This window comes from Staurois parvus, unplaced genomic scaffold, assembly GCF_062004578.1.
Source record: "Staurois parvus isolate SC_StPar_1 unplaced genomic scaffold, SC_StPar_1.0 ptg000102l, whole genome shotgun sequence".
Classification (NCBI taxonomy): domain Eukaryota; kingdom Metazoa; phylum Chordata; class Amphibia; order Anura; family Ranidae; genus Staurois; species Staurois parvus.
Genome location: NW_028317898.1, coordinates 626173 through 642868, shown reverse-complemented (window position 1 = coordinate 642868; position 16696 = coordinate 626173). Strand labels below are relative to the sequence as shown.

General features: G+C 43.1%; 1 non-coding gene across 1 annotated transcript; it reads right to left on the bottom strand.

The window, feature by feature from the left end:
* Positions 1–10518: 10518 nt before the first annotated feature.
* Positions 10519–10584, bottom strand: LOC149467723 (small nucleolar RNA SNORD82). Its single transcript, XR_016311866.1, has one exon. It is a non-coding gene; the product is annotated as a small nucleolar RNA SNORD82 (small nucleolar RNA).
* Between the last annotated feature and the right edge of the window lie 6112 nt (positions 10585–16696).

The window sequence follows — 16696 nt, the reverse complement described above, 5'->3', positions numbered from 1 at the left end:
GTGACTTCAAGATCTCTTTCCTGCTGCTGACACCACTCTGGAGACAGCTGGCCAGGGTAAGAGGTGGAGTGCATTTGGTATCACTTCACACTGGACAGAAGCCAGCACACAGGCGGCATTGGCTTATGCAGCTCTGGATCCCTACTACAGCTCCAACTTCACAAGTAGCCCCTCTGCATTGCACTCTGTAAGCAAGTCCAGACTGCCATCTTCCAGTCACCTGGCCGCGATCTATGGGTTGCTGATCCCCAGGTTAATGCATGAGAATAGTGGTGTACCACATTGCAGCCAAATACAAAAAACAAGCTTACACTCTACTCGACTCATTAACAACTTCAGCTCCGGAAGATTTTACATCCTGCATGACTAAGCCATTTGATGCTATACTGAATGACGCGTTACTGTAACTGGTAAATGCATGGTCAACAACGCTGAGCCCAAGAGAAATTTATATACAATTTTTTGTAAACAAATATTTTTTAGTGGCATTCAATCACCACTGCGTTTTTTTTTGCAATATAAATCAAAAGACCAAAAGTTTATTTTTTTCCCTTTCTGCTATTATATGCATATCCAATGAAAATAGTAAAAAAAAAAAAGATAACTTTTGGCCAAAATGTATTGTGCTACATGTCTGATGGAAAAGTGTATATTGATAGATTGTAGGTGCTATAACTTTTAAACAAACCTAGGTTACATATACACACTAACATTTTTATTTATTTTTGTACCAATGGCAGTGATCAGCAACTTGGGGATTGCAATAGTGTGGCAATCTTGACACTGACACTGGGGGGAACTGACCAACTGCCACTGACATTAATACAGTGATATTATACACTGTCACTGTACTAATGGCACTGGATGGAAGGGGGAGGGGTTATCATCTAGGGCGATCAAGGGGTGTGCCCAACTATGCGTAACGTGTGCTTCTTTTACTACTAGATCTCCAAGTTTCTCATCCTGGATGAGAAACAGATAGATCCCTCTGTTGATAGTCAACACAGTTCTGGGCTGTGATTGTACACTGGTGATCAGCAGGTCCCAGCTGGGATTTGCTCACAGGCTCCCGCTGTGTAAAATCACAGAGGGTGCTGGCCAGGGGATGCCATGCACATGCCCAAAACTCAGAAGTAGGCAGCGATGTACGGTTATGTTGCTTTGCCTACAGTGGCTGCCTGTCTGCAGTACATTATGGGTGGGCACCAAGTGGTTAACTGAGGCCAAGTAGGATTGTAGACAAGTTGTCTACAAAGAAAGGTCGATGAAATACCCTTTGGCATGGTTAAAATTGTAAAACCGAACCATTTAGGCAGACCTGTGATACCAGCCTCTTCATTACAGCTACATTATTCTCACCTGCTTATATATGCAGTGGGGCAAAAAAGTAGTCAGCCACCAATTGAGCAAGTTCTCCCACTTAAAAAGATGAGAGAGGCCTGTAATTGGCATCATAGGTAGACCTCAACTATGAGAGACAAAATGAGTAAAACAAAATCCAGACAATCACATTGGCTGATTTGGAAAGAAATTATTTGCAAATTATGGTGGAAAATAAGTATTTGGTCACCTACAAACAAGATTTCTGGCTCACACAGACCTGTACCTTCTTCTTTAAGAGGCTCCTCTGTCCTGCACTCATTACCTGTATCAATGGCACCTGTTTGAACTTGTTATCAGTATAAAAGACACCTGTCCACAACCTCAAACAGTCACACTCCAAACTCCACTATGGTGAAGACCAAAGAGCTGTCGAAGGACACCAGAAACAAAATTGTAGACCTGCACCAGGCTGGGAAGACTGAATCTGCAAGAGGCAAGCAGCTTGGTGTGAACAAATCAACTGTGGGAGCAATAATTAGAAAATGAAAGAGATACAAGACCACTGATAATCTCCCTCGATCTGGGGCTCCACGCTAGATCTCACCCCGTGGGGTCAAAATGATCACAAGAACGGTGAGCAAAAATCCCAGGACCACACAGAGGGACCTAGTGAATGACCTGCAGAGAGCTGGGACCAACGTAACAAAGGCTACCATCAGTAACACACTACGTTGTCAGGGACTCAGATCCTGCAGTGCCAGACGTGTCCCCCTGCTTAAGCCAGTACATGTCCGGGTCCGTCTGAAGTTTGCTAGAGAGCATTTGGATGATCCAGAAGAGGATTGGGAGAATATCATATGGTCAGATGAAACCAAAATAGAACTGTTTGGTAGAAACACAACTCGTCGTGTTTGGAGGAGAGTGAATGCCGAGTTGCATCCAAAGAACACCATACCTACTGTGAAGCATGGGGGTGGCAACATCATGCTTTGGGGCTGTTTCTCCGCAAAGGGACCAGGACGACTGATCCATGTACAGGGCAGAATGAATGGGGCCATGTATCGTGAGATTCTGAGTGCAAACCTCCTTCCATCAGCAAGGGCATTGAAGATGAAACGTGGCTGAGTCTTCCAACATGACAATGATCCCAAACATACCGCCAGGGCAACGAAGGAGTGGCTTCGTAAGAAGCATTTCAAGGTCCTGGAGTGGCATAGCCAGTCTGCAGATCTCAACCCCCTAGAAAACCTTTGGAGGGAGTTGAAAGTCCGTGTTGCCCAGCGACAGCCCCAAAACATCACTGCTCTAGAGGAGATCTGCACGGAGGAATGGGCCAACATACCAGCAACAATGTGTGCCAACCTTGTGAAGACTTACAGGAAACGTTTGACCTCTGTCATTGCCAACAAAGGATATATAACAAAGTATTGAGATGAACTTTTGATATTGACCAAATACTTATTTTCCACCATAATTTGCAAATAAATTCTTTCCAAATCAGCCAATGAGATTGTCTGGATTTTTTTTTCTCATTTTGTCTCTCATAGTTGAGGTCTACCTATGATGCCAATTACAGGCCTCTCTCATCTTTTTAAGTGGGAGAACTTGCACACTTGGTGGCTAAATACTTTTTTGCCCCACTGTAAATCCATCTTATGCACAGGAGACCAGTATCTTCTATGACCTTTACTGTACACAATAGAATTTCAGAAAGACAGATAAGGTATGACCAGAACCCCGATTGTTCTCCAATATATTTAAAAAAAGCTGGCGTAGGTCTCTAGATGCATTGGCATTACCAACAGTCCCAAAAAGTCCTTGCTAGCCTGTAGTCCAAGCAGGCCAAATAATGGAATATTGCAGTCAGTAGAAAATGTAAGCGCTTCATAAGCACTAGTAACATTAAACTGTATAATCAAAAGAAAGCCTGGAGACTGCCTCTAAAGGAATGAAGATATTCTCACGTATTAACATGATATACATGTATAGAGAACCATGCCACAGCTGAATATATTCAAGAAACAGAATTCAAAGATCATTTTACTACACATATACAGTTGTGTTCAAAATAATAGCAGTGTGTTGAAAAAAGTGAATAAAGCTCAACATCCTTCTAATAGCTTTTATTTCCATACACACAAATGCATTGGGAACACTACACATTCAAAATCAAATCAAAACATGAAGAAAAATATATCAAATTTTTGTTGTTCCGCTTAAAAAAAAATTGAAGAAAAGTGAATATTAGACGGTTCAAAAAAATAGCAGTGTTTGTATTCTTCTTTACAAGCTCAAACATTCACTATATAAACTGAAAAATGTTTGAAGATTTTGCTTTCCTTTGAATCAATTAATATTTAGTTGTATAAGCACTGTTTCTGAGAACTGCTGTACATCTGTGTTGCATGGAGTCAACCAACTTCTGGCACCTGTGATCAGGTATTCCAGCCCAGGATGATTGGACTACATTCCACAGTTCTTCTCTATTTCTTGGTTTTGCCTCAGAAACTGCATTTTTGATGTCACCCCATAAGTTTTCTATTGGATTAAGATCCGGGGATTGGGCTGGCCACTCCATAACATCAATCTTGTTGGTCTGGAACCAAGATGTTGCACGTTTACTGGTGTGTTTGGGGTCGTTGTCTTGTTGGAACACCCATTTCAAGGGCATTTCCTCTTCAGCATAAAGCAGCATGACCTCTTCAAGTATTCTGATGTATTCACACTAACCCATGATCCCTGGTATGCGATAAATAGGCCCAACACCGTAGTATGAGAAACATCCCCATATCATGATGCTTGCACAACCATGCTTCACTGTCTTCACAGTGTACTGTGGCTTGAATTCAGTGATTCAGTGTTTGGGGGTCGTCTGACAAACGGTCTCCGGCCACTAGACCCAAAAAGAACAATCTTACTTTCATCAGTCCACAAAATGTTGCGCCATTTCTCTTTAGGCCAGTCAATGTGCTCTTTGGCAAATTGTAACCTCTTCAGCACATATCTTTTTTTCAACAGTGGGACTTTGCGGGGGCTTCTTGCAGATAGCTTGGCTTCACATGGCGTCTTCTAATTGTAACAGTACTCACAGGGAACTTTACACCTTCTTTGATCTTCCTGGAGCTGATTGTTGGCTGAGTCCTTGCCATTTTGGCTATTCTTCTATCCATTCGAATGGTAGTTTTTCGCTTTCTTCCACGTCTTTCAGGTGTTGGTTGCCATTATAAAGCATTTGCGATCATTTTAGCTGAGCAGCCTATCATTTTATGCACTTCTTTATATGTTTTCCCCTATCCAATCAACTTTTTAATCAAGGTACGCTGTTCTTCTGAACAATGTCTGGAACGACCCATTTTCCTCAGAATTTCTGAGAGAAATGCACTGTAAACAGCATGTACAACATTTGCTGCCTTCCTTCCTTAAATAAGGGCAATAATTGCCACCTGTTTTTCAAAGAATGAATGACCTCACTAATAGAACTCCACAGTGCTATGATTTTGAACCAAAAACAGTGATTGATCAGGTTAGCAATGTCTGACTGCTATTATTTTGAACACAACTGTATGTATTTTGTAGTGCACTGTATTAAATTCTTGTGCAATTCTAAAGTCTGCTACCACACACTGGCAGTAATAAATGGGCAACTCAATGCAATAAAACGCGAGTAAATCCATTTAATCTCATTAAAGTGGTAGTGAACTTGTTTTTTTTTTAACTTTTACCTACAGGTAAGCTTATAAGCCTTCCCTGTAGATGAAATGATATGTCCTAAACGTGCACTGTTTAGAAGATATCCATTTTTAAAGCCGACGCATGCGCTCTGAACGGCATACCCATGCCAATCCTTCGGAGTACTGTGCCGTAGCCCGGGACTCCCACACGCATGAGTGACACCATCATGGCCCGGCCTATCAGACGGAACCTGAAAAGGAAGACCAGGTGAAGACAGAAGCCTCTGCAGCAGTGACAGTGCCCCACCGGAGGGCTTAGTTTTAAGATAAGCTTTACATAATGTGCTAGTATGCAGTGCATATTATGACATTAACTTGCAGGGATCACTTTTCTCCTGCGGTTTACTAACACTTTAAAATGTGCAAATTCTTTTGCAGGCAGTCAAAGACAGCATGGATCTACTTACCCTTTACTAGCACCATCGTTTGAAGTTGGAAGACGGATGTCTTTGGCATTTTCAAAAATCTCTTGCAATTCCTCTGAAGTTGTGCTATAGGGGATGTTCTTAACAAACAGAGTTCGTGCATCTGGAAAAATAAGCAGCTCCAGGACCACCACCTTGGAGTTCTGCTAGATTCAGTTTAGACCAGCCCCACTTTGAAAATTCAACGATTTTCACTGCAAACTATAATGCAGGTATAGCTCTAGAAAACGACTGAAATGCAACGTTTATTTAAACTCACAGAACAAACCTTTTGTGAAGGGCTAACTGAACACATCAGGCCTACATTTCTACGACTTTGGAACATGCACCATGACGAAGCTACTATTGTCTTCCTCTAGTACTGCAAACTTTACCTATGAGGAAACTGAAGCTATTGTTGAAACAAGGATGCAAATATAGGCTTGACTGAACCCCAACCTTCCTTATCTGCTCACTTTATTAAAACTGGTGATTAAGTATTAAAAACAGTGTGTCAGCATAACAACCAGACTGCCAACATCTTTTTGGTCCCCCCAATAACAGCATCACTATAAAGGGAACAAAGAGTGAGCAGTAATTGACTTTAATTTACAGAGAGTTTCACAATCCATGCCTTAAAGTCAATTAGAATGCAAAAGATACACAGGACCTATTCTTGCTATTAGGCTAGATGTGTACATTTAATATATAATCATATTATGAAAATGTAAAAACTAGCCAACAGATCAATTTAAAAACAAAAGTACTATATGGGAGGACAAACAGATCCTATCTTATGTTCTCTGCATTTTTTGTTTTCTCTGCAGGAGTGTTTGCCTTCTCTACTTTCATCGCAAAACAAAGAACCTTCTTTCCATTTAATTTCAGGGCTTTTTCCACTTCCTCCGCAGTAGCAAACTCCACATAGCCAAACCTCCTGCAGTAGAGATGGAAAAGTGAAGGAGCTGCAGCACAACAAACAAACAAGAGATCCCTGTGCTCAAATCCCAACCGCTAGTGCATGCATTTATCTATCAGGTGCTAAAGGGGTGTAACCACATATTAACACTAGAAATTCTGAGGATCCTCTGCACACTGGTATATACCCTTTCCAGCAGACTATGCAATAAATAGGGATATTTAGTTCACACATTGCAATACATGCTTAAGCTGGCCAACTGCGTCAAAGTAATCCCTCTATGGCCAGTCCTACTCTGCTCTGCCTACGCAAATGTTACTGTGGACACAATGCTAGCATAGGGGAAAAGTCACAATGGGGAGAGCTACAAGGTTCAGGTCTGGCTACTGACCCAACAATACAACAAACAAGATCTACCTGTGCTGAAATCCCAATAGCTAGTACATGCATTTATCCATCAGGTGCTAAAGGTGTGTAATTAATATTAATATGTGGTTACATCCCTTTTAGCACCTGATGGATAAATGCATGTACAAGCTATTGGGATTTAAACACAGGTATATATATTTTTGGAAAGGGTCAGGGACATTTTTTTTTAACACAAAGTTGAGTTTTCGGTTCTATAGTCTTCAATGGAGACAATGCGGAAAAGCATGTAGTGCATTTTTTTTAATGCATTTTTTTGGTTTAATCTTCCTAGCAACTAGAAAAAAACCGTATGTACAAAAACACACCGCAAAAAGCACTGCAGAAACGCAAACTGCATAGGTGTGAACCTAGCCGTAGACCCAGCAGAAGCATGCAGTTGCAGAGCAAGTGAAGGAGCTGCAGCACAGGGCGCCTATTCAGCACGTTATCTTAACCATTTCAATACCGTGCAATTTTACACCTTCCTGCCCAGGCCAGTTTTCAGGTTTCAGCGCTCTCACACTTTGAATGACAATTGTGCGGTCATACAACATTGTACCCAAACTAAAATTTTATCATTTTCTTCACACAACTAGAGCTTTCTTTTGGTGGTATTTAATCACCGTCAGGGTTTTTATTTTTTGCTAAATTAACAAAAAAAAACCAAAAATTTTTTTAAAAAAACACATTTTTCTTTGTTTCTGTTATAAAAGTTTACAAATAAATAATTGTTCTTCATAAATTTAGGCCGAGATGTATTCTGCTACGTGTCTTTGGTGAAAATAACCCAAATTAGGATGTATTTTTTAGTTTGTAGGAAAGTTATAGAGTTCACAATCTATGGTATAGATCTGAAAATTGATCAATCCTGAAGTACTGACAGCCAATCTAATTTCTTGAGGTCCAAGAATGTCAGAACAGTACAGATATCCCACAAATGACCCCTTTTTGCAGAGTAGACAGTCCGACGTACTTCATAAGAGGCATGGCGAGTTTTTTGAAGTTGTATTTTTATGTCATAATATTTTGGAAAATGAAAAAATTAAAACAATTATTTTCACTATTTTTTTTTTTACATACTGTCACCAGTGCAGTACAGCGTCATCATATAACTGGCATGACGGTGAACAGCGACACTGACTGGTGACAGTATGAAAAAAAAATATATATATATATTTTTTTTTTTTTTTTTTTTTTTTTTATTATATTTAATTTTTTATTACATTTTTTTTATTTTTTTTAAGATTTTTTTTCCATATTTTACTATGACCAAAGTAGTACAATGTTACCATAGTAACACTGTACTACTTTGGGGAAGTAATCAGTATTTTTTTTTTTTTTTACACAATTTGCTTATAGCAAAGAATTACTTTGCTATAAGCAGGCATTTACCTGAATGAAATCGATTCATTCAGCTTTTTTTTTTTTTTTGTGCTTAGCTGTGATTTGGTCACAGCTAATCACATGACATGTGCATGTGATTAGCTGTGACCATTCACAGCTAGGCACTAGTATACAATGGATGGCATCATGAATGAAGCCATCCATTGTATACAACTGTCATGTGACCTGCTGTGATTGGTCACAGCAGGTCACATGGTACCAGCAACGGGAGCCGGTACTCGGATCTGTCATCGGCCGTGTCCAAGGTGCACGGCCCGTGACAGATCCCGCTGCTGCGCCGCTCTGCATTACCGCAAATGGCGTGCACCCGGAATGAAGAGGCACATCTGAAGCCGCCAAACGACCATTGGCCGGGCGGCTAATGGTTAATAAATACTTACTTGGAGGCTCCAATCTGAACATCCTGCACTGGCAAGTTCTTCTTACAAAAAAAACTCCCTCAGAGCATTTTTAAGTTCATCATAATCTATTGCAGAATTCAGATTTGCAACAAATACTGACAAATCTAACAAAAGGAGTAAAAAAAAAAAAAAAGATTTTAACCAGAAATACCAAATACACATTAGCAAATATGGCATGAACTTTGAAATGATGGCCAACATTGAATAGAATTAGCATGTAAAGCTGGAATTTCAGCTTCATTATCTGTCCCAGAGACCCAAGGGAACGCTATTATGCTACTATACGAACACAACTTAAAGCAGAGATATACACACACCGATTTAACAGTTTCACATAAATGACATTCAGAGCATCCCATGAGAACAACTGTCACAGTTACCTGCATCTTTCAACTAAACTGTCAAGCCATTTAATGGTTGGTGTTCTAACCAATCACACGCGCAGCACCATGGCAACTGCAGAACAGAGGCTAAAGCTGGCCATACATTACACAACTTTCCTATTCAATTTCCTTTAGATTTACCTTCAACTAAGACACGCAAGAGCCTTCCTGACTGCATACAAACTGAAAGTTTAGGTTTGACCGCATATGTTTTGGAAAATCTAAAGGAAATTGACACTTGCAGACCTAATACTACTGACAAGAGAAAACTCAACTGAAATTTTCTTGACACTTGTACCCCAGAAGGGCCATTATATTGCCAGGTGAGAATTCTCAGATTTTCTCAACTGGAATGCACACAGCCAATACGGATTTCCTGACATTTTCGTTAATCTCTGCATCTGGATATGCATAGTACACGACAAAGGTCTATAGGTGCCAGAAAACCAAGAGTCCAGCATACATCCAGCGCCCCGAATAACGTTTCCTAAACACATCACTTCCAGAGCCAATTTTTTTAAATTTTGTGCACATTTGTACATAAAAATGCACATGAAACCCTGAAAATATTTTAAGAAGGTAAAAAAAAAATTTTAATGTATGAACTTTTTTTTTTTTTTAAATATTTTTCAGCAAAAAACTAATGAAAACAAATGCTCAATTTCCTGGTAAAGTATAAAAAAAAAAAAAAAAAATAGTGTCACCATGGTGACACTCCACTCCTAGAGTGACAGTATATAAAAAAACAAATATAAAAAAATAAAATAGTTAAAAAAAAAATGTTTAAAAATTATAATTTTGGTTATAAACTAATTTGGGATTTTTTTTTACTAGAAAGATAATGGAATACATTTTGGCCAAGATTTATGATGAAATATATATTTGCAAAATTTTATAAGAAAAACACTTTTTTTCAAAATTTTTGGACTTTCATTTACATAGCAAAAAAAATACAAATCCCGGTGGTGAATAAATACCACCAAAATAAAGCTTTATCTGTCTAAAAAAAAGGCTAAAAAATTCATATGGGTACAGTGTTGCATGACCGCGCAATTGTCATTCAAAGTGTGATAGCACTGAAAGCTGAAGATTGGCCTGGACCAGGAAGGGGGTAAAAGTGTCCAGACTTGAAGTGGTTAAATATGGCAATGCAGTTAAGTAGAGCAAAAAGGCTTTTTTCCCTTTTTAAATATGTTGGATAGAAGAGGAGAGGGTTCCATTTATTGACCATCTGTGTCAGAGAATTCCCTTCACTTCCTTCAATGTTGCCTCAACATGAAGAGGAGATATCTTTCCAATGTGAAGGATATCCTCTCAGACAGTTGTCACAGGAAAAAGTGCCCCCATTAGAAAAAGGTCTCCTGCATTCATGTTTTGGTGGCAACAAAATGTTGAATCTCTACAACGGGGACACAGACGGCAAAAAAAAAAAAAAAAAAAAATCTGACAAAAGGTTTTCTTTCATTACACAAGTAAAAAAAAAATAAAAGTTACAGTAAAAAGAGATCTCCATTGCATGTTAAAAACAAAGTTATCACATTTATGGCACATCAGCAAACATCAGTCATCAAAGATCAGTATTAAGTCCCAAAATTGTTCATCATTTGTGCCAACAATTCACAAGACAGCAGGCAGCTTACCCTCCTCTTCAGACTCCTCCTTGACAGGTTTCTTCCCTTGAGGCATTTTGGCAGGAGCTTTCTTGGCAACAGGTTTTTTCTCTTCTTCAGATTCATCTAAAGAATAGAATTCCATTAACACACCAAAGCAAATTTCAGTGACACCATCTCTCTATTAGATATCTAGTATTGTAAGAGTGGGAGGAGCCATCCACTATATCCATGTCTCCTTTCCCTGTAATCACAGGGCGTTGCCATGGAAACAGAGGTGACCATGAAGTAGAAAAGAGGGCAGCCTGTCACTTCAAGTGTCCTCAACCCACAGAGCTCCGCCTCTTTCTCTATGATTTGCCTCCTGTTCTCCTCCCCCTAGGTGGAGACCCGCCCCTTCCATCACGGCAGATGAGGATTCTGATCCCGCCTCTTCTCCGCCCCCTCGAAGACTTCTACACCATACTCCTCCCCCCAGGCGGAGTTTCGGTCTTTTCCCCACTCTCATTTAGAGAGGTACCACGCCCCCACATTTATGGAGGTGAAAGCCACCCCCTCTAAAAAGTTCAATGGGAGGACATAGAGATGCCGCCCCAAAGCTTTGTCGCCCCGCCCCCATGCTCTGATGCCACGCCCCCGTTTTCTGAGTGGTAGGTGGCAAAGTCCCCGCCCCTCTCATTTGCATAAATGTTGCAGAGGATTGTGGGTATGTCGGTGTGTGATCCGGGGATGGGGGCTGAGCGGTTGTGTGTAATGTATGAGTACGGTATTCGGTGTAGGAGGTATACATTATTAATAATAATACATCCACACATACATCACAGCAGACACGTCTAGGAATAAAGGGAATGAGATGGACGGGCTCTCCATGATGTGACCCTCACAGATCCTGGAAGGGTTTATATAGAACAGGACACACCATAGTAATCAGCTGAGGGACGGCTTACTACCAAGGCTATGTGCACACCTTGGGCGGGTGTGAGGCCAGAACCAATCACTGGTGGGTCCACCCAGACCACATGACATGAGAAGAGCAACAATCGAACAGTGAAGAAAAAGAAGAGATGTTGTCATGTGGGACATTGGAAGGAGACTCCTGATTGGCTGGCAGAGCAAGTCTGTGGTGTGAGATGGAAGCACCCCACTGAAGAGTGAAGAAATGCGTGCGTGTGGGCGCTACCAGAACCCGATTCAGACTACTCTCCCTTCCCTCACCAAATTTTTACTTCACCACAGCATGTGAGGGTGCTGCACGACCTGATTCAGACTACTTTCCCCTCCCCCACCCTCATTATTCATCACGGCATGTGGGGGCGCTACATGACCCGATTCAGACTACTCTCCCCTCCCACACCATCATTACACTCCGCCACGGCATGTGGGGGCGCTACATGACCCGATTCAGACTACTCTCCCCTCCCACACCATCATTACACTCCGCCACGGCATGTGGGGGCGCTCCACCACCCGATTCAGACTACTCTCCCACCCTCATTACACTCCGCCACGGCTTGTGTGGGCGCCACACGACCCAATTCAGACTACTCTCCCCTCCCCCACCCTCATTATACTCCTCCACAGCCCGTGGGGGTGCCACACGACCCGATTCAGACTACTCTCCCACCCTCATTACACTCCGCCACGGCTTGTGGGGGCGCTACAGAACCCAATTCAGGCTACTCTCCCCTCCCCCACCCTCATTAAACAGCGGTTGCACCATGCATGTGAGGTATTGCCGTGAACGTCAGATCAAGGGCAGTAATTCTAACACTAGACCTCCTCTGTAAATCTAAAATGGTAGCTTTTAAAGGCTTTTAAAGTGTTGCCTATGGATATTAAAAATGTTTGCAGTTTGTCGCCATTGCACGGGGAATGCGCAGTTTTAAAGCATGTCATGTTTGGTATCTGTTTACTCAGAATACCATTTTTAGATCTTTTATATTTTACCAAAGAGTTGGCCAATATATTGTGTTTTTGTGCATTAAAAGTAAAAAAAGTGTATTTTTTTTTTATTTGCATTTGAAAAATCGCTGCGCGAGTACTATGTGCCATAATAAATTGTAGTACCACCATTTTATTCACTAGGTTGTCTGCTTTAAAATAATATATACTGTTTAAATTAATTTCCTAGCAAAAAATACTGATTTTTTTTCATGTGAACAAAAAGTGTCAGAAAAGGTTTGGTCTTCAGGTGGTTAGAAGAGTGAGTGATGTGTGGCATAAACTTCTAATGCTGGGCATAGAATGCCCCCACCCCCCAAAACGACCCCCAAAATGAATTTTTGGAAAGTAGACACCCCAAACTATTTGCTGAGAAGCATATTGAATCAATAGAAGAATTTATTTTTTTATCTCAAGTTTTTGGAAAATGACAAAAAATTTTTTTTTTTTTTTACACAAAATTGTCACTTAAATGATTTACAGCTCACACATGCCATGGGTATATGTGGAATTACTCCCCAAAATACATTCTGCTACTTCTCCCGAGTATGGGGGTACCACAAGTGAGAGACGTTTTGGCAGTCTAGCCAAGTACAGGACCCCAAAATCCAATAAGCACCTTCAGGCTTTTAAAGGGCTTTATTTCCTCATTACACTTCCAGACTACCTATCACAGTTTCGGAGGTCCTGAAATGCCAGGATAGCACCTAACCCCCCCAAATGACCCCTTTTTGGAAAGTAGACACCCCAAGGAATTGGATAAAAAGCATGGTGAGTATTTTGCAGATCACATTTGTTGCCACAAGTTTTTGGAAAATGAAGAAAAAAACAATATATTTTTTCTATTCTTTTTTTATACTTCAATATTTTTATTGAAAGATGGGTATAGAACAGTATCCATAGAAATATAGACAACACTCACCGACATGGTGAGATGGAGTACATCAGCATATTCTTAGAACATAGCAGATCACAAGAAATATAGGAAACATATCCCTAGTCAACCACATTGTGTACAAAGGACACCATCACCACCAGACGGGAAACCTTACATCTATCAGTGAATATAGGCAAGGATCTTATAGATTTACCAAAAGTATCAAAGATCAGGTCAGAGAAGGAAAAGAAATAAGGATGAAGACTAGAAAAGTCATAAAAAGGTCCAAGGTAAGAGAGAAAGATTAGAGAGAGAAAAAGGGGGGGGGGGGGGGGGGGGTTTGAGCGGTAGCACCATTAACTAACAGAAATATATCTGATCCATAGTTCCCACGTCACCTCAAATCTGGCCACATCATTTAATGGGGCACTCCGATGGGAACAGTCCATGTAATGGGGCACTCCGATGGGAACAGTCCATGTAATGGGGCACTCCGATGGGAACAGTCCATGTAATGGGGCACTCCGATGGGAACAGTCCATGTAAAGGGGGCACTCTGATGGGATCAGTCCATGTAAAGGGGCACTCCGATGGGAACAGTCCATCTAAAGGGGGCACTCCGATGGGAACAGTCCATGTAAAGGGGGCACTCCGATGGGAACAGTTCATGTAAGGGGGCACTCCGATGGGAACAGTCCATGCAGAGAAGCAAACCGATGGGAACAATGCATGTAAGGGGGCACTCCGATGGGAACAGTCCATGTGAGGGGGCACTCCGATGGGAACACTGCATGTAAAGGGGCACTCCGATGGGAACACTGCATGTAAAGGGGCACTCCGATCGGATCAGTCCATGTAAGGAGACACTCCGATGGGATCAGTGCATGTAAAGGGGCACTCCGATGGGAACAGTCCATGTCAAGGGGGCACTCCGATGGGAACAGTCCATGTAAAGGGGGCACTCTAATGGGAACAGTCCATGTAAGGGGGCACTCCGATGAGAACAGTCCATGTAAGGGGGCACTCCGATGGGAACAGTCCATGTAAGGTGGCACTCCGATGAGAACAGTCCATGTAAGGGGGCACTCCGATGGGAACAGTCCATGTAAAGTGGGCACTCCGATGGGATCAGTGCATGTAAGGGGGCACTCTGGTGGGATCAGTCCATATAAAGTGGCACTCCGATGGGATCAGTCCATGTAAAGGGGCACTCCGATGGGATCAGTGCATGTAAAGGGGGCACTCCGATGGGAACAGTCCATGTAAAGGGGGCACTCCGATGGGAACAGTTCATGTAAGGGGGCACTCCGATGAGAACTGTCCATGTAGAGGAGCAAACCGATGGGAACAATGCATGTAAGGGGGCACTCCGATGGGAACAGTCCATGTAAGGGGGCACTCCGATGGGAACAGTCCATGTAAAGTGGGCACTCCGATGGGATCAGTGCATGTAAAGGGGCACTCCGATGGGATCAGTGCATGTAAGGGGGCACTCCGATGGGAACAGTCCATGTAAAGTGGGCACTCCGATGGGATCAGTGCATGTAAGGGGGCACTCCGATGGGAACAGTCCATGTAAAGGGGGCACTCCGATGGGATCAGTACATGTAAGAGGGCACTCTGATGGGATCAGTCCATGTCAAGGGGCACTCCGATGGGATCAGTCCATGTAAAGGGGCACTCCGATGGGATCAGTGCATGTAAAGGGGGCACTCCGATGGGAACAGTCCATGTAAAGGGGGCACTCCGATGGGAACAGTTCATGTAAGGGGGCACTCCGATGAGAACTGTCCATGCAGAGGAGCAAACCGATGGGAACAGTCCATGTAAGGGGGCACTCTGATGGGAACAGTCCATGTAAAGTGGGCACTCCGATGGGATCAGTGCATGTGAAGGGGCACTCCGATGGGATCAGTGCATGTAAGGGAGCACTCCGATGGGAACAGTGCATGTAAGGGGGCACTCCGATGGGAAAAGTGCATGTAAGGGGGCACTCCGATGGGAACAGTCCATGTAAAGGGGGCACTCCGATGGGAACAGTCCATGTAAAGGGGGCACTCCGATGGGAACAGTTCATGTAAGGGGGCACTCCGATGAGAACAGTCCATGCAGAGGAGCAAACCGATGGGAACAATGCATGTAAGGGGGCACTCCGATGGGAACAGTCCATGTAATGGGGCACTCTGATGGGATCAGTCCATGTAAAGGGGCACTCCGATGGGAACAGTCCATGTAAAGGGGGCACTCCGATGGGAACAGTCCATGTAAAGGGGGCACTCCGATGGGAACAGTTCATGTAAGGGGGCACTCCGATGGGAACAGTCCATGTAAAGGGGGCACTCCGATGGGAACAGTTCATGTAAGGGGGCACTCCGATGAGAACAGTCCATGCAGAGGAGCAAACCGATGGGAACAATGCATGTAAGAGGGCACTCCGATGGGAACATTCCATGTAAGGGGGCACTCCGATGGGATCAGTGCATTTAAGGGGGCACTCTGATGGGAACAGTCCATGTAAGGGGGCACTCCGATGGGATCAGTGCATTTAAGGGGGCACTCCGATGGGAACAGTTCATGTAAGGGGGCACTCCGATGGGATCAGTGCATGTAAAGGGGCACTCCGATGCGATCATTGCATGTAAGGGGGCACTCCGATGGTATCAGTGCATTTAAGGGGGCACTCCGATGGGAACAGTCCATGTAAGGTGGCACTCCGATGGGAGCAGTCCATGTAATGGGGCACTCTGATGGGATCAGTCCATGTAAAGGGGCACTCCGATGGGAACAGTCCATGTAAAGGGGGCACTCCGATGGGAACAGTCCATTTAAAGGGGGCACTCCGATGGGATCAGTTCATGTAAGGGGGCACTCCGATGAGAACAGTCCATGCAGAGGAGCAAACCGATGGGAACAATGCATGTAAGGGGGCACTGCGATGGAATCAGTGCATGTAAGGGGGCACTCCGATGGGAACAGTCCATGTAAAGGGGCACTCCGATGGGATCAGTCCATGTATGGGGACACTCCGATGGCATCAGTGCATGTAAAGGGGCACTCCGATGGGATCAGTGCATGTAAGGGGGCACTCCGATGGGATCAGTGCATTTAAGGGGGCACTCCGATGGGAACAGTCCATGTAAAGGGGGCACTCCGATGGGAACAGTCCATGTAAGGGGACTCTCCGATGGGAACAGTCCATGTAAGGAGGCACTCCGATGAGAACAGTCCATGCAGAGGAGCAAACCGATGGGAACAATGCATGTAAGGGGGAACTCCGATGGGAACCGTCCATGTA